The 18453-nt window shown below is 38.7% G+C and overlaps 1 protein-coding gene across 7 annotated transcripts in view; it reads right to left on the reverse strand.

The window, feature by feature from the left end:
• Positions 1–18453, reverse strand: part of LOC134204189 (uncharacterized) — a 378242-nt gene that overhangs the window by 173036 nt on the left and 186753 nt on the right. Inside the window, exon 1 of one of the 7 annotated variants that reach the window (XM_062679015.1) lies at positions 8622–8790. The exons of 4 other annotated variants lie outside the window; for them this stretch is intronic. The gene's annotated coding sequence lies outside the window, so the exon portion shown is untranslated. Of the gene's footprint in view, positions 1–8601; positions 8791–18453 lie in introns of those variants that run through there. 2 more of the 7 variants (XM_062679013.1, XM_062679014.1) reach the window with 2 other exon arrangements.

Below are 18453 nucleotides of genomic sequence, written 5' to 3' on the forward strand. Positions count from 1 at the left end.
CTTACCCTACTAGGCTACAGAGTGTACGAAGGCTTGTGGTGCTTGGACCTTTCTAATATATGAAGCTTTAGAATCAGCATAACTGATTGGATCATGCATGGATATAACAATTATTTTGATTATTAATTCAACGTAAAAATTTGAAATTGGGAAGGATATTGAATGATTTCTTGAGGATACTAAAAAAATAATTGTTAATTTTTTAAAATTTCGTTGAATTTTTCGTTGAAATTCCTAATAATGTCCCAAGGATATTTATCAAAAAAATCCAAGGAAACTTTGAAGAATTTTATGCGAAAGTTTAGAACAATTTCCCGCACAAAACTAAAAAAATTGTTCTGGAATTTATGAAGGATTTCCTGAGGATATATCGAAGATTTTTCCTACGAAATTTTGTGGAATATTCAGAAGAACTTTTAGAAGAATCTCCCGAATTCCGAAAAATTTCCCAATGAAATACCAAAGAATTTCCCAAAGTAATTAAGAAGAATTTTCCAAGGAAACTCCAAAGAATAACCCGAGGAATTATTGAAAGAATCCCGAGAAAATTTCAAAGATTTGTCTTAGGATATTTGGAAGAATGTCATTGAGGAAATTCAAAAACCTCCAAACCTCAAAAAAAAATATGGAAAATTTCAATCAAATGAATCAAATGTTATAAATATATTGCCACGCTTAATCACTCCACCGCGGTCGACTAAAATGACTTTCGGGTGACGACGAAATCGCCGCCGCCTAAAATTTCCGTAACGGCGATTAATCTTAATATTGACAGTACGAAAATTACAAAATCACCAGGTCATAATAATGGCTAGCAATACCAATAAAACATCAAAAAAATATATATATTTAAAATCAATCAAAATTATCCTTGTTCTGCAATAAATTATGAAAATTATTGAACTGTCACTTTTAATAATGATATGACTTTAATTCGAGAATTGGACCAAAGCCATAATATTCGATCCGACTGATAGTTCATTCGTTCTGAAATGTTGTTTTTTATCAACAGAAGTTACTCAGCCCAAACATGTCTTACATTGTTTCATACACAAAAATATCATCTTTGTGACTTAGACTATTAAAAATATTAAATAACATCAGTTCATGTATTCAATTTTGCGAGCTTGATTTAAGGTTCAAGACTCTATCATGCTGTTTTGAAAATTAATGATATTTTCTGATGTTGGTAATGCAACTAAATAGCTAAAAAAAGTGAAGAAAAAGTGTGGTAAGTGGAAACGCTAACTAGTAGCACAGTTCAGATCGATTTGGATGTAGCAATTCCAATGTGACATATGAGTCACAGTGACTGATATGTGACAAGTGTGCCTCTTGGGAATGGTGTGGTAAAAATATGTCAGCTGGTGTATAGTGTTGCCAGACTTGACGAATTTTTATTTTAAATCATACTGTAAAACCACTTCTTACGTTCTTTCTTTTTACGTTGTTCTTTTTACACTCCAAACTCGTAAATTTTTGAAAACCCTTTGTATGAGACAAATTTGAAATAATTTCAGAGGTTGTTGTGTGGAGTAATGTCGAATTCCTGTTTAAACCTAGGTCAGTGCCAACGTGCCAACCTGAGCTCTGATTAAAATACGTATTCATTCAGTTCCATATGTCATTGGATATGTTGGTGTGCACCGTGTTTGTTTGGGCAGTTGTGGGCATTTGTGCGCACTGATTTTGTACCTCGGATTCTATAAAAAAAAATCATCCAAGAATTTCTCCTGAAATACCAATCAATATTCTTGCAAGAGTTTTCTTTTCTGAAAATCATTCAAAAGCTTGTAATGAAAATCATGGAATTGCTGTCAAAAGCTTTTTCTGGTAACTCCTCATGAGTAGTTCCTTCTAAAGATCGAAACCCATAGGAAATTCTGATAGTTATTCCTCCCTAAGTTCCTTCGGGAATTTCTCTGGAAGTTCCATAAGGAATTCTTCAGAAATTACTCCGGAAGTTCTTTCAGGATTCATCCGGAAGCTCCGCCAAGTATTCTGTAGCAATTTCCTTCTGAAATTGCTTCAGGAATTCCATCGAGAGTGCCTTAAGAAGGATCCAAAGTTCCTTCAAAAATTTCACTGGAAGTTCCTTCACAGAATCCGGAAGTTCTTTCAAAAATCCCTCCGGAAATTCCTTCAAAAATTCCTCCGGAAGTTCCTATGATAATTCCTCTGAAAATAATTAACCCGGAAGTTGCTACAGAAAACCTCTTGGAGATTCCTGGAGGAACTTTTGAAATTTCTGAAGGAAACTCTTGAAGGAATACTTGTAGGAACTCCCGAAAAAATCCTGGAGGAACTTCTGGAAGAATACTTGAAGGAACACCGAAGAAATTCCTGGAGGAACTTCCAAATAAATTCCTGGAGGAAATTCTGAAGGAATTCCTGGAGAAACTGCCGAAGAAATTCCTGGAAGAACTTTTGAACGAATTCCTAGAGGAACTTCCGAAGGAATTCCTGGAGAAACTTCCGAATGAGTTCCTGGAAGAACTACCAAAGCAATTCCTGGAGGAACTTTCTAAGGAATTCCTGGAGGAACTTCCGAACAAATTCCTGGAGAAACTTCCGAATGAGTTCCTGGAAGAACTACCAAAGCAATTCCTGGAGGAACTTCCGAAGGAATTCCTGGAGGAACTTCAGAAGGAATTCCTGTAGGAACTTCTGAAGGAATTCCTGTAGGAACTTCGGAAGGCATTCTTGGAGGAGCTTCCTGGAAGAAACTACCAAAGGAATTCCTGGAGGAACTACCGAAGGAATTCCTGGAGGAACTACCAAAGGAATTCCTAAAGTAACTTTCGTACGAATTCCTGGAAGAACTTCCGAAGGAATTCCTAGAGAAACTTCCGAAGAAAATCCTAGATGAACTTCCGAACAAACTCCTGGAGAAACTTCCGAAGGAGTTCCTGGAGGAACTCCCGAAGCTAACTTCAGGATGAATTTCTGGAGGAACTTCTTGGGAAATTTTTGGCAGAACCTCCGGAGTATTTTGTGAATGAACTTCCGAAGGAATTCGTGGAGGAGCTTCCGGAGGAATTTCCGAAGGAATTCCTGGAGGAACTTCCAAAGGAATTTCTGGAGGAACTACCGAAGCAATTCCTGGAAGAACTACCGAAGCAATTCCTGGAGGAACTTCCGAAGGAAGTCCTGGAGGAACTTTGAAGGAATTCCTGAAGGAACTTTGAAGGAATTCCTGGAGGAACTTCCGGAGGAATTCCTGGAAGAACCTCCGAAGGAATTCCTGGAGAAACTTCTGAAAGAATTCCTGGAGGAACTTCTGAAGGACTTCCTGGAGGAACTTCTGAAGGAATTCCTGGAGGAACATCCGAAGGAACTTCCGAGGGAATGGACTTCCAGAGAAATTCCGGGAGGAGCTTCAGGATGAATTTCTGGAGGAACTCTTGGGAAATTTTTGGTGGAACCTCCGAAGTATTTCGTGAATGAACTTCCAGAGGAATTTCTGGATGAGCTTCCAGATAAATTCCTGGAGGAATTCCTAAAAAAAGTCCTGGAAAAGTTTCAGGGATATTTCTAGAAGAATTTCCAAAAGAATCCAAGGAAGAATTACCGAAGATATTCCTGGAAAATAATATGATGGAATGCCTGAAAGATTTCTATAAGAAATTCCTGGACGAATTCGCAATGGAATGCATACAACAATTTAAGGCAGAAGGAATTTGACAGAATTCCTTAAATAAATGCTGAAAGAATTCAAGAAAGAATTCTGTAAAGAAATCCCGTACGATTTTTTTGGAAGAACTACTTTAACAATCAATGGGAGAATTTTCGAGCAAACTTGAAATGAATTATCCAAGGCCCATTTATTTCCGTTCGACCCAATACTCCTGGAATTACTGGAAGAAATCCTTAGGGAGTTTAAAAAAATCGAGATAAAGATAATTTTCAGAAGAAATAAAAAAAATCCCGTAAAACAAATTACGAAGCACATTTTTATTGAATAAACACAATATCATTTTTACTCTGGTTTGTATTTCTCTTCTGCTTATTTATTCCACCCATATGGAGTTTAAGTACTGTTGTATTGGTGAACCCCATGCGAAACTGTGATACTACATAGTGCGAACCCAACAGCTTTGGGGTTGGAACTTTTAAAAACGAATACCACATAACTAATAACTTCGGATGTTCTAAGAACAGAATTTCTGGTTTGCATGCGCAGTATATTATCGATTTCCCCCCTTATCGGCCGCGATGATTTGAAATCGTCGCAGAGCAAACCGTCGCCAAATTTGCAATAAATGACCAGCAGCAATAAATGACCGGTTAAGCTGTCAAATCAATTGTCAACCAACATTTTTGAGCTCGTTCATTGTTATATTAACCCCAATTTACATGCAAATTGTCATAATTTGACGTTTGTCAAACAAAGATATCGACAAGAAGTGCTGGCGGCGATTTTAAAGTTGACAACAAAGTGAGCGGGCGCGTGTTGTTATCAAAGAAACATACAATATAAGATGCAAAAGTAGAGGCCATATATGTAGGTACTGCCCCATACAATATGTACGTATATCGCCCTTCCCGATCAGGAATGCATAACAAAATTATAACTCATTTCTATCAATTGTTGTTATTTAAAACAACGTGTATTATAATTAGATAATTCGATAAAATGTGTGTTTAACCAGTTTAATTTCATATTAAAATTATAACAACATTAGTTATGTATATTTTCACAAAATATTTGCCTACATTTTTTGTAGACATGGGAAAATAAATCGGAGATTATCACCTCCAGTATAACTTGAACCCGCTCGATATTAAAACATAGCTGGAACAAAGTTAATTATATTATGGATGGAAATCTGTCGTGGTAGCGTACCAGATTTCTATCCGTGATGTAGGCAATTAACATGAAAGCAGATTTTTATACAGACAATTTATACCGACGTTTGTTATAATGTTGATATCAAGGTATCAACCTCTGTTTTGTGTTACGGCTAGAGGTATTTTTGATATAATTTTTGTTATTTTAACAACTAACCAATCAAATTTATAACACATTTTGTTACAATATTTTTCTGAAATAAATAACTGCCCTTGTTATAATTTTGTTATGCATTATTGATCGGGTCACTTTCGAATCTTATCTTGACTGGAATATTACATGTTGTAATGGGATATTGGTAGTTTATGAACTCCATAAAATCAAGGCTTACAGATCAACCTCTGTAATGGACGCGGTTACTACAGAAATAACAAGTTGTGCAACCCTATTTTGGTATATGTACCATCATGTCCCATAGGTACCATGTACCACATGTATCACATTTGACTCATATATCTTAAGTTACTCGTGTAGACCTTGACTGCCGCTAACCGCAAGTCGAGCACATCTGTATATGGGCCGGTTAGCGGTAGTTGAGGCCTCGCTACAAGGTTTTGGAAAAGAAAAGGGCATATACCTCTTCATGTTTTCGGAAAGTATAAACATTCAATCGGCCCAGAATCACAATTATTATGCTGAAATAAGCCTCCTGTCAAATTTTCAGCTAATTCTGATAAAATTTCGAGGTGGCGAGATTTAAAAAAATTCCAACTGCACAGTAAACAATATATTTTGCATCGGATTCTGTTCAAACTATCTAATAAAATATGTTATTTTTGTGATAAAATTGTAACAAAAATTGATTTTTTTTTGTTGTGATAACCCTGAAGGGGCACAAGGCCACTTAAAGGTCACGTTTGGGGAAAAGCCATCAGAACCCGAGTATCAACCTCCACCGCAGTTAGCTTTTTTTTTGCAAATTGAATATCTGTCGGATGCTTGATTTGTCCATTATTGACATGTGCTTAACTGTTGTATATCCACAATCAAGCGAGCCCACTTTGTTTATTATTCGAGAGCATCACACTCTATGCCCCCAAAAACGGGCTGGGCGGATTTGTATAGAGTGTGAATCAATCACACTCTGCTGTGCCAAAGGCTTGCTTGGCTAAAGCATTTGATGAGTGTGATTGAGCTGAGAGGTTTTTGTTTCAAGGAGTGGAATTTTTGATAGAAATTAAAATATTTTTACAACATCCTGCACCAAGTTTCTAACAAATTTTGTTATTGAGATTTAGCAATATGAGATATGGACAGGACTGATATAAGAGATTAAATTACAGACGACAATATCAATATTTTGCACTAAAATATTATGAGGAGATCAAGTTATGCTATTTGTAAAAGGTAGTCAACATCATGTGCCAATAGTTTGTCCTTATCCATAGCATATTTCGATATTTGAATGATTTTCCGGATCAAATTTTTTATATTGTTGCCTGTTTTTTTATTTCTTATATCAATCAAGTCTACATCATGTTTTGTTACTCTGTTCATGGCTTCGGTTTCTCGACCAACAACATAAAATCACAATTATAATAATATTTGTTACAAATAACAAAATCTGCAATAATTTTGTTATGGATTCTCTGTTCCAGATGAAGAAAAGAATATTCCATTATGTCGATTGTAACACAATGTGATATAATAATTATGAATAGCAATTCTTTAATATTGCGTTTATTTGACAAGCTCAGGCGTGTATTAGCAATACTTGTAATACAACTAGTGATAACTTTGATCTTTTCAATAACATAATTTGTAATAATCATAGTTATTTTCATCACTTTTCAGGTAACACATCAAGCTATAGTTGAAAACATATTTAGTTAAAGAAAAACAAGCTTTGTTATAAATATGTTACCATTTACTGGTCGGGTTATTTTCGGTAACAATCATTACTATGATGGGATTTCTGTAAACCGCGAGTGAATTATTACCTTCCTACAAATCGAACTATTGGTTAAATTTACTGATAGATGCCTTTCACCATGCATATTTCTAGCGAATAAGTTCTAGCTGCTTTTTGGGATGGGTATTCTGATATATAAAAAAACTTAATATGTATATTAGGGTGGCTCAAAAAACACTTTTTCAATTTTTTTTGATGGGCCGCCCTCTTATTCGGCTCTATTTGATGCCCTGATGATCTGGACAAAATTTCAGCCAAATCGGTCAACGTTTGGGCGGTGCTAAACTCGTTGGAAGTTTATATGCAAAAATGTATGCAGAAACATCCAAAAACAGTGAATTGCAGTTGGACGACACAACTTACAATGAAGAACTATGATACTCATTCAGATCTTGAAGAATTTAATACAGAATGTTATTCTGAAAACTGCGAGAAGATTAGAGTTTAGTAGGCAAAGATATTAGCATTTTACTGGAGTGTTGTAGGGGTGAATTTATTTCTTTTCAAAGGTAAAAGAAACGAAATTTGCTCAAACCCCATTTCAGGGAAATGCTAATAACTTAGTCGGGCAAACTCTAATCTTCTCGCGGTTTTCTGCATAACATTCTGTATTAAATTCTTCAAGATCTGAATGAGTATCATAGTTCTTCATTGTAAGTTGTGCTGTCCAACTGCAATTCACTGTTTTTAGATGTTTCTGCATACATTTTTGCATATAAACTTCCAACGAGTTTAGCACCGCCCAAACGTTGACCGATTTGGCTGAAATTTTGTCCAGAACATCAGGGCATCAAATAGAACCAAATAAGAGGGCGGCCCATCAAAAAATTTGAAAAAAGTTTTTCCCATACTAATTTGAACCACCCGAATGTATATGTATATACATTTAAATATAAACTTCAAATCTCTTCATAAGCTCGCGGAATTTTTTTTATTAAATTATTATCATCTGAAACTAAATTCAAACAAATTTCAAAAGCAATTCAAACGTGTATGCTGAATTGTTTTCTGTTACAAATTTTCATTATTGAAAAGAATCCTTATCAAGATTTAGTATGCTTCATATTGAATAAAAAATCCCGGGATCCCGGGATATCTCGAGACAAGCGATATTTTATGCTTAGTGGTCTAGTCACTACCGTCATATCACTTTCCAAGATGAACCAAGGATCTATGCTTCTGTTTGTCTATTCCATCCAACTAACAAAACTTTCTGTCTGTGGTATTGTAGGGATTCAAAGGTATTCTCGGTCTTCATTGGCAACAAAAACAACACACTAACAGTTCTCTCCTTTCCCACTAACTCTAAGAACTTGACCGGTGCCATCATAGTGCAATTTACACCAGCTCAGATCAATAATCCAATAGCAACCATGTAGTCAGTCTAAGCTAAGTTAATTTGCTCATGGTAGAATTTTTATCCCGAACTAAGTAATGGCCTTTTTAAATCATTTTGGTGGCAACATAATTTTGAAAAACATACCAGATTCAAACTTTTTCAAGTGATTTTAATTTTTCTGCAACTGTTTCACATTTTGACTTTGTGCAAGATCCGTTCATTTACTTCTAATTAAATTACAATAGGAAACTGTTTAATATCATAAAATATGATTCAGTGCAATTTCAAAACTATAGGTAATTCATTCGATCCCTTCGCAAACCCTTTTAAGACTCGTGTTTTCCAAGTGAACCAATCATCTCAACTTTGACATTATTCTTCCAATCCATCAGCATGCACTCATTTGTCACAGTGCTCCGATCGGGTTCGCCCAACAAGACCCTTGCAGCCCACCGAGGCTCTGCAGTGGCAATTTTCTGCACACACAAAACAACGCACATTAATCTATTTATAATCACGCTGTTGTCAGTCAGTCACGTCTTGCTCGCACCTTTCCCGGAATCCGGACGAACGACCAACAACGGTGGCACTTTAATCCAATCCCGAGATTTCGAAACGCTTCCGCCTACCACGTCCGAGGTCGGTACACACGCGCGCTCGTTTCGCAAGTGGGCTACAGCTTCGAAGAGCCTCAGTTTCGCACGAAGCACCGGAATTAACTGCCGGAGCCAGCGTCGGTTGCAACCTGCGGAGTAGTCGGCGTTTGGTGGGCCTTCGCCGCGACAGGTTGACCGTCGTTAGTCAGCTGGTTCGTATGCACGAGGCTCCCGGTGGGAGTCATCATCATCATCGCCAGTACCATCATCATCATCGTTAGCGAAAGGTGGTTGGCCAAAAGGATATTTTTCTCTTACTGGTGGAGAGAGAAAGGATTCTGATGACTCTCCACAGAGAAAAGGGATAAATGAAAGGAGAGCTGGAGTTTTCCCGAAGTGGAGCAGGTGGTTTGTTTTGAGTTTGCATTTACTTCTGTTCTTGTGGGCTTCACTGGCGGACAAAAACATCAGGTAATGATGATGGCGAGAGTTGATAACGATGCTGATGTGTGTAGTAAAGCAAAGGATAATTGAAATCGGTGCGAGATTTTGTAGCTGCACCCGAGCAGTGATAACTAAACTATGAATTTTTTTTTGAGGAATGCATTGAAGTACACATTTAAAATTGGACAGCACACGTTTTGGAATGGACAAATTGATATGAAATATGCGAAACAGAATACACGTGTCAACACACAGGGCCGGATTTAGCCGAAAGGGGGCCCGGGCCGACAGTGTGTGGGGGGCCCAAAATGTACAAAAAAGGTTGGTTTTGGTACATAATATTTGTCACGGCCCCCCGGACCCTTCCACTAGATCCGGCCCTGCTTACACAACAGTACCACCTAAAGGTGACTTTACTTACTTATGGATCCTGTACACCTCCGGTGGTGCAAAGGGCCGACTTGAAAGATCTCCATCCTGAGCGTTGCCCGGCTATCGCTTTAACCTATTGCCAGGTTAGATTTCGGTCGACTTCTTTTATTTCTTTATTGAGACTTCGCCGCCATGAGCCTCTGGGTGACGTTTGCGGAAAAGCCATCAGAATCCGAGTACCAACCTCCACCGCTGTTAGCTATTTTTTGCAATTTGCATTTCTTTCGGTTGGAAATCTTTCGAATAGTTCACGGAATTTCGACCGATTTTCGAAACGCGTCATTTTCAACGATCTTACTGTTAGTCTCTTAATCAAATCTTAGGAAAGTCAGAAGTAATTCTACTTAGCCAACGGATGGTAAATTTCAATATGGTTCTATAAAAACCTTGCAAAATTTGGTTAGAAAAAATTTAGGCTTATACAAATTTAGAAGATTTTATTACAACCACTGTATTAAAAGCTTACAATGTTGTTCTAGTCTGATACAGTATGTGTATAAAATGCTTACCTATATTGAGTGTAATATTTCAAGGATGTATCATTACCAGGGTTCGCAGAAATTAATGTATCACCCACGCCTTCTTCTCTTCTATAAATTTGGCAGATTGGAACACCTAGTAGTGTATGCATCTTGAGCCGCGAGAGACTTTTTTCGCAATCTGTCATGATAAATAATTGATTCGGGAGGCTATACCTCATGATAAATTTCTTTTAAAAAGCTACAAACGCTACCCGCACTGATTCTGATGATGCATTTCAACTTGTTCTATTCAGCTGTGCGAAAAAATATGGTCCTCAACTAAAAATGAGCATATCATCACTTCTCGGTGGGGGCCGCCTATCCGATTCTGTTTTTTGACACTTATTTACAAGTTTGATAAATTTGTTTTCATGGCTTCGAAACCGTTTTTGTCTTTCTTTTATCGTTCAGGGGCTACGCAAAAGTTAAAAAGCTTCTCAACCATTAAAAATGTCCTGATCATTGCAGGAACTGGTTCATTGCGTCCAAATAACGTACGATGTAATCAATCTTGCAGCAGTGATCGTTGTCGAAAAGGTCGTTGAATGGCACGAATAAGTATCCAGTAGCCCAAGTAACCGAGGAGAGTCGATTTCTCCGCACAGTAGTCGAATGTTGCTTGCTGCAGCTTTCGCCTTCTTTCGAGGGTATCCATATTGAGCAATCTGCATCGAGCAGGGTATGAAGAAAGATTAGGTGGATCACGCCATGGTAAGTGACGCAGGGCCATTGGAATAAACCTCCGTTGGACATTTTCAATTCACAAGTTCCATGCAACGTCATTCGGATTCTAGACAATAGAAGCGATTTCCACGATAGGTCGAACTAGCGCACAGTACATGGACTTCAAGCAGTGTGGATCAGCGGAGTCCTTCGCAATTTTTGATGTGCTGGCGATTTGCCTTGGCGTCAGTTTTAGATCCAACACAACTGTAATATCCGTTATCTCCGTAACTCTTTGAAGTGTGGTTGCCTTAATACGGTAATTAATTACGGTAAATAATGGGTGCTTTGAACGATGAAAGGTCATAACAGAGCACTTTGGGACACTGCCAGTCAATTTGTTCTGAACCAAGTAATGAATACGTTCAACAAACTTTGCAGACGATGACAGTCATCAACTGATCGTACTATTAGATATATTTTCAGGTCGTCTGCATAGATAATTCTGCAATCCAAACCCAATCTTGATGCAACGTCGTTGAAGTAGAGTGTAAACAGCAGAGGTCCTAGGTTGCTTCGTTGTGGCACGCCAGATAAGTTGCAGAAAGGGGACGAAACGCACGAGTCAATTTTTTTTAGGTATGAACCAAGCCACGAAGTGAGTTTGGTCGTTGCTCCGCGGAGCGATTGTTTGGACAATAAGATGTAGTGGTCAGTCTTGTCGAAAGTCGCCTTCAAATCGGTGTAGATAACATCAAGCTTAGCCTTGTTCTCCATAGCAGTAATACAAGTGTGAGTGAAGTTAAGGAGATTCGTAGTAATACCAGAGGTGAGCCAGCCAAGGGCAGAAAACCTCTTAAATAAAGACGATAATAATAAAGATTCGTAGTAACTGATCTACTCGGCATAAAAACATGCTGATCGGTAGAGATATATTTCTTCGATTGGGTAAGAATAACATCACTGACAATTATTTGGAATAACTTGACGCTGCAAACAAGTTGGTTATTCCACGATAGCTCTTGATATCCTTTCTATCACCATTTTTGTAGACCGGAAACATATTTTGGCAACAGCGATAATCATTCCAGGAGTAATCAACAGGAGTAATGTCAAATTGAGTAATGTTCAGTTTCGGCGTCTGTTGCTTGTACTGGCTCGAACACTGATGCAAAAAAAAAAAATTGGCGAACATTTTACATTGTTCCGCAGGTGTATTTGCTACGTCGGTTCGTACATCACAAGTGATGGGCAAAACGGTTCATTCCGATGAGCGGCTCTGAACCGAGCGTTCACTTAAATGAGCCGACTCATTTGAGCGGCTCAGTTCATTCAAGAAAAAAAAATAGGAAGTTCCGGTGGTTTGAGCACAGCATTAAAATCATCGGAGTTAATTTTTAATTTGAACTTCTAGTAACTTCTTGATATATAACTCATCTTTTGTGGACTTTTTTGCTGTTTTGTTTGATTTCATGCTCCGTGCTCCATTTTAATTTTAACGAATTACAAAATAACAAAGTTCAAATTGAATAGTGTTCAGATTGGAACGGCCAAATTACTGCAGTAGATATTTCTTTCAAATGAAAAAGCCTAGCCTAGTTTTACATCTGGCGTAATCAACTATATTCAATATCATTAACAAAAACCAATTAAAAGAAATTCAAAATGTCGAGTAGGTGTATTAAAAGATTGTACGACAATTCCCCGAAAACAAATTCCCCGAATGCAAATTCCCCGAATGTAATTTCCCCGAATGTAACATTTCCCCGAATGTAACATTTCCCCGAATGAAACAATTCCCCGAAAAGAAAGTATCTCTTGCAAAAATAACTTTGCGATCGATTGTATGCGTCCGAACAGAGCAGCGTTGAAAGATACGTTATAGAGTGTCTTCTTGTTCTTGATCCTCCAAAATGTGTTTATAAATTGAAAGGATATTAGAGTTAAGTGTTTCCGAGGTAATTTTTTCAGAAATATTCGAACAACGGCTGCATTTTCTGAAAAAGTTAAATAGCGAACAGTAATTCTGACTGATAGCGTTTGGGTAAATTTCTATCTTTGACATCAAAATCCTCTGCTGTATATCCCTTCTTAAGAACTATAAGGCAAGGGTGAATGTGAATCCGTTTGAACAAAAATAATGCGTTTGTCCTGAATGAGGCAATGGTGAATGTGATTCCTTCTTCAAAAAGAATGCATCTTCCGGATGCAATAATAAATGTGTTCCTCCTTTAAAACTGGGTTGTTTCCCGGATTAATGAAAGAATGAATTTTATTCTTCCTTTTATGATATATATCTTCTCGGAATAGGGAAACGGGGGATGTGATCCATTCTTTAAAATAAGGCATTTTCACGAAGTAAGGAAATGGTAGATGTGGTCCCTTCTTCAGAAGTAGGCATTTGCTCGAAATAAGGCAAAGTCAAATGAGTTTCCCTTTTGGAGAGCTGGTGTTTGTCCGTAATAAGGATGAATGTGATCTCTTATTTTGATGTAGGCGAGTTTGACCAGAATAAGCAAGATATATATGAGATCCCTTCTTAACCTTCTTGGACTCTCATGGTCCTGGATCTCTTACGGAGTCTCACCGCTCTTGTAAACGACAATCGTGCTTTTTTCAAAGATGTTTTCATTTTTTCATCGGGGGGAGTCACGGAAGGTTAAGCAATGAGTATCGATTTTTTAACATTTCACTCAAGAGGCAAACCAGCTTGGGGATGAAAGTCTCTTCAATAAAAAGGAAAAAACCATTCACCGAAAAAGATTTGGCTGATTTCGTTTTCGCGGATTAAAGGCTCCCCCAGACTTAAGCGATTTCATCGCCGCGATGGCGACAACTAGTCGCAGCTATTCTATCGTTGGGTCGCTGCAGGCAATGTTTGATTTACACTTCCATACGAACGGCGACAGAATCGCTGTCGCTAAGAGATAGAATCGCGTCGCGTGTGTTTGGGGGAACCTTAACATTTGGTGGCATGTAACTTTCGTGGTATGACATTTGATGGATTATACTCTTTCAGAATGACTTTTGGAGGAATGCCATTTTGCAGAATGTTCCATTAGCAAATTGGCATTTTCTCATATAAATGTAGTGTAGAATAGGAGCAGTTAATTGATTATCTTCTCTCCTTGCATTATATGGGAAAGACTTCTTTTCCAAAAATATTCCTTTTTTCTAATACCGGGTAGACAAAATCATTTAAAGAAGGCATTATCTCATCCATTTGCATTATTCCGGGCAAACAAGTTCATTTAAAGAAGCGAGTATCTACCCTCTTTGTCTTTTACAGGCCAAATGTGTTAATTTGAAGAATTTATTAACTTCTCCCTTCGCTTTGTACCGGAAGAAGGCATTATCTCCTCGATTTGTCTTATACCGGGCATATGCCGTCATTCAAAGAAGGCATTATCTTACCCCTTTGCATTAAACCGTACTGATGCTTCATCATACCGAGTAAACGTATTCATTTAAAGAAAGCTTCTTCTTAGTTTGCCTTATACCGGCCAGATGCGTTCATTCAAAGAAAGCATTGCCTTCTTTCACGGTTTAGTTTTATTCTTCTTCAATGACTCTACTTTCCATCTCGAACTTGGCCTACTGATCAACTTGGTGTTTCATTAGCATTCGTACGGATTAAATTGAAAGCTTTCCTATGTGCAGCAGTTGCACGAGTATGTATCTTCTGTGCCGAGTACGACGGATACACTATGCACAAGGATCCAAGTATGTTTCCCCCCGAAAGCGTTCTAGGCCGGGACGGGAATCGAACTCGCTATATCCGGATTGGCCATCTTACGCATATTCTCACATTTCGTATTCAGCATATTCAAATAAAAGAGGGAGGCATTCGGGGAAATGTTACATTCGGGAAATTGTTACATTCGGGGAAATGTTCCATTCGGGGAAATGTTACATTCGGGGAATTGTTATTCGGGGAAATTGCATTCGGGGAAATTGCATTCGGGGAATTGTTATTCGGGGAATTGTCGTACAATCGTATTAAAACAACCATGAAATAGCCGTTCGTTCTTCGATTTCTTTTTATATCTTTACAAACATTTAATGTGAATTATGGCATACATATATTTTCCTCATTGTTTTCCTATGTTAGTCGGCGCGCTGTACACTAAAAATTTGTCTCGTTTTTGGAAAAAAAATCTCTCGTTTGACATTGGAGTACCCGTAAAAAAAAAGTCTTTTCAAGACGAACTGATATAACTTCGGATAGATTGTTTTTATCTGCTCCCACCAGAACAAGGGATCGCTAACTTTCGGCAGGTGATGTTTAGTGGTGTACTTAGCGCCTTCGATTATGGAAGAAACTGATGGATCATAATATGATCTCGAAGCTTACTGATCTGTTCGTCAAACTATTCCCATACAGATAACTAAACTACGACATTGCTCTTACCTGTTCAAACAATATTTGCTCAATCGATTCTTTATTTTTTTTAAAGGTTAACTTTCCCGATGAACCTATACAAAAAAGTGCTGGTATTTAGGCTTGGCCTAATATGCGCCCGATTTTAAACCAACATGAGAATCGAGAATCCAGAAATACCGACTGCGCTACCGCAGCTCGTTCATTTCAAGGCCAGAAAATGCTAAGAAGTATGTAAGTAAGTAGTGGGAGAATATATGCTGGCTCCTGAACAAACAAACAGTAAATGTCAAAATTAAGCGGCTGATCAAGTGACACAGTGTTTATTTGAGCCACGGTTCATTTGTGAGCCGTGGTTTGAACGCTTTTTCTTACGAACCGGTTCAAATGAACGGCTCGTGAGCGTTCGCCCATCTCTACATCACATTGCTTGGTATATACGAATTTTTCGTTTTGCTATTGACAAAAGTTTAGTTAGAGTTGAATTTAAACGACGATATGCATTTTAGGTTCCAAGGAAAAGATGTACTCCACACGGGCGAAAGTGGACGACGTTTTGGAGGCACCTTTACTTGCAGCCGTTGTTGAACTATACTACAGAAACTGTCCGCCATATCATTAACATCTTGGCAATCATTCAGGTTCATTCCGTGCCGATAGTTTGAACGAGCCAGACGTGTGTGCTTTGTCTCATCGCGGATTGTGTTCGGTAGTGAAAAGGCTATTGTGCGCTCCTACCTACGGATCCAAGGCGATCGCTGTCGGCGGGTGAAGTAGCTGCTTCTGGCGAAGCCAGTGAAGCAGGCTATTGTTACTGCTGCTACCTTCGGCAGCAGGGGCAGATAAGTGGCAAAACTTTTTATTGTTCTCCCTTCTGTTTGATACAGAGTGGGACTGCTTAGAATTAATCGAATTAGTTTTTTTTAAGTTTTTTTTCTAATTTGCTATTAGTTTTAAGTTAGTATAAGCAAAATTATCCTTCCACCTTGCGGGGTGAGAATGGAGGCGGAGACTGGAGAAGGCAATGTGCCTGCTAAAGATGGAGGGCGCACTCGATTGTACCATGCGGCTTCGCCTGGGCCTTGGGTTGTTTACTTTCGGCAGAAAGTAAAAAGCCTAGATTTTCTCGGCATTAAACGAGATTTGACGCGTCGTTTTCCGAAGCTTGATTTTAGCAAGATCAACAGGAACAAACTACGCATCACCGCACCTAAATACAAGGTGGCAAATGAAATTGCTGGCGACAGGGCGTACAATGTTGAATATATGGTTTATGTCCCCTCGCGGGAGGTCGAAATTGAAGGTGTGATCAACGCAGCGAGCCTGACTTGCAAGGATGTACTTGCGGGAAAAGGCCGCCTAAAGAATGCAATGGAGTCTACCGTGGATATTCTGGACTGCAAGAAATTGCATTCAGCAGCCACGGTAGATGGAAAGAAGATATATTCCAAGTCAGGTTCGCTTCGGGTGACGTTCGCCGGCTCGATGCTCCCAAAATATTGTGTATCCGGAATAAATTTATACCGCTTTTTATACCGAAGTTGGATTTTTCTCCAGATACAGACAACTTTCCCAACTTCGGAAGTAGTGCGCTGGATTCGCCTAAAGATGCGCTAAACAACGCATCAATTAGTTTGACAAATAAAACTTCGGAAGAAAGTTCGGTTCGGAAGTCCCGACTTCCGAATTCTAACTTGGTGCTACGCCGACAATATGTTGATATTGAAAACATGCTATTTCCGCGTCTTTTTGTGCCAAGGGTATTTAATTGTACCAATTGCAAACAACTTGGTCACACTGCCGAGTTTTGTGACAACAAACCACGTTGTGGCAAATGTTCTGAAAGGCATCGGGAGGAGTCCTGCCAGCAACAGGCAACAAAATGTGCTTATTGTGGTTTGAATCCTCCCCATGGTTTGCAGGAATGCCCGGTGTACAAAAAGCGCACCCAAAAAGTGAAGCGCTCGTTGGTACAGCGCTCCAAGCAGTCGTATGCGGAAATGGTTAAGTCGCAAGACACATCCGCCACAGCCACTGCATCGACTGCTATTTCAGCCACCGTTCGTGTAAGTGATTATTATGATTCCATATCCATTGATGAATTGGACTCTGACGCAGCCGATATGGATGATCCTGCGGAGGTACACGTGCCCGAAAAGAGGAAGCAATCGTCTTCCCTGGATCGCGCCGCAAGAGAACAAAAATCATCCATAAAAGCTTGGCACAATTTGATGGTAATGGGGGTTTGTTTAAAATTCCCTAGCAACCTGTTCCTACTGCTTCTTTTGATCCTAGTTGAAGTAAGGTATTCCGCCATTGTTAAAATCCGATGTTTCGAAGAAACATCCGGCTAGGAGAATCAACGAAAGAAAAAAGTAATTCGCACTTCTAGAAAAAGTATGCCGTCCAAGCGAGGATTGATCTCCTTTAAGGACCTTGTGGACCGTTTTTTGAATTTATTCAATATTCCGAATTCATTGAGGCCTATCATTGACCTTTTTATACCAACAGTGGAAAGTTATCTGAAGCAATTGACTGTTTCATGGCCCCTTATCGCAGGAATTGTATCTTTCGATGGATAATACGGCCAATACCCAAGATACAATTACTGTGCTGCAGTGGAACTGTCATAGTCTGAAAAATAAATTAGACGTGTTCAAGTTTTTGATTCGCAATTCCGATTGCGATATATTTGCCCTCTGTGAAACATGGCTTTCTTCTGAAGATGAAATCAACTTCCACGATTTTAATATTATTCGCCAAGATCGAGATGATCATTATGGTTGCGTTCTTTTGGGGATCAAAAAATGCTACTCCTTCTACAAAATTCCCATTCCGACTGTTCCCGGCTTAGAAATCGTCGCATGCCAAGTAAATGTGAAGAATAAAGATCTTTGCATAGCTTCAGTGTACATTCCTCCAAATGCCTCCTCTGCCAAGCGCAGTCTCCCTCCTATCATCTCCAGTATTGATATTGGGTGATATGAACGCACATTAAGGTGGCTCAAAAAACACTTTTTCAATTTTTTTGATGGGCCGCCTTCTTATTTGGTTCTATTTGATGCCCTGATGCTCTGGACAAAATTTCAGCCAAATCGGTCAACGTTTGGTCGGTGCTAAACTCGTTGGAAGTTTATATAGAAAAATGTATGCAGAAACATCCAAAAACAGTGATTTGCAGTTGGGCGACACAATTTACGATCAAGAACCATGATACTCATTCAGTTCTTGTAGAATTCAATACAGAATGTTATGCTGAAAACCGCGAGAAGATTAGAGTTTATTAGGCAAAGATATTAGCATTTTACTGGAG

Source organism: Armigeres subalbatus, unplaced genomic scaffold, assembly GCF_024139115.2.
Source record: "Armigeres subalbatus isolate Guangzhou_Male unplaced genomic scaffold, GZ_Asu_2 Contig435, whole genome shotgun sequence".
Lineage (NCBI taxonomy): Eukaryota > Metazoa > Arthropoda > Insecta > Diptera > Culicidae > Armigeres > Armigeres subalbatus.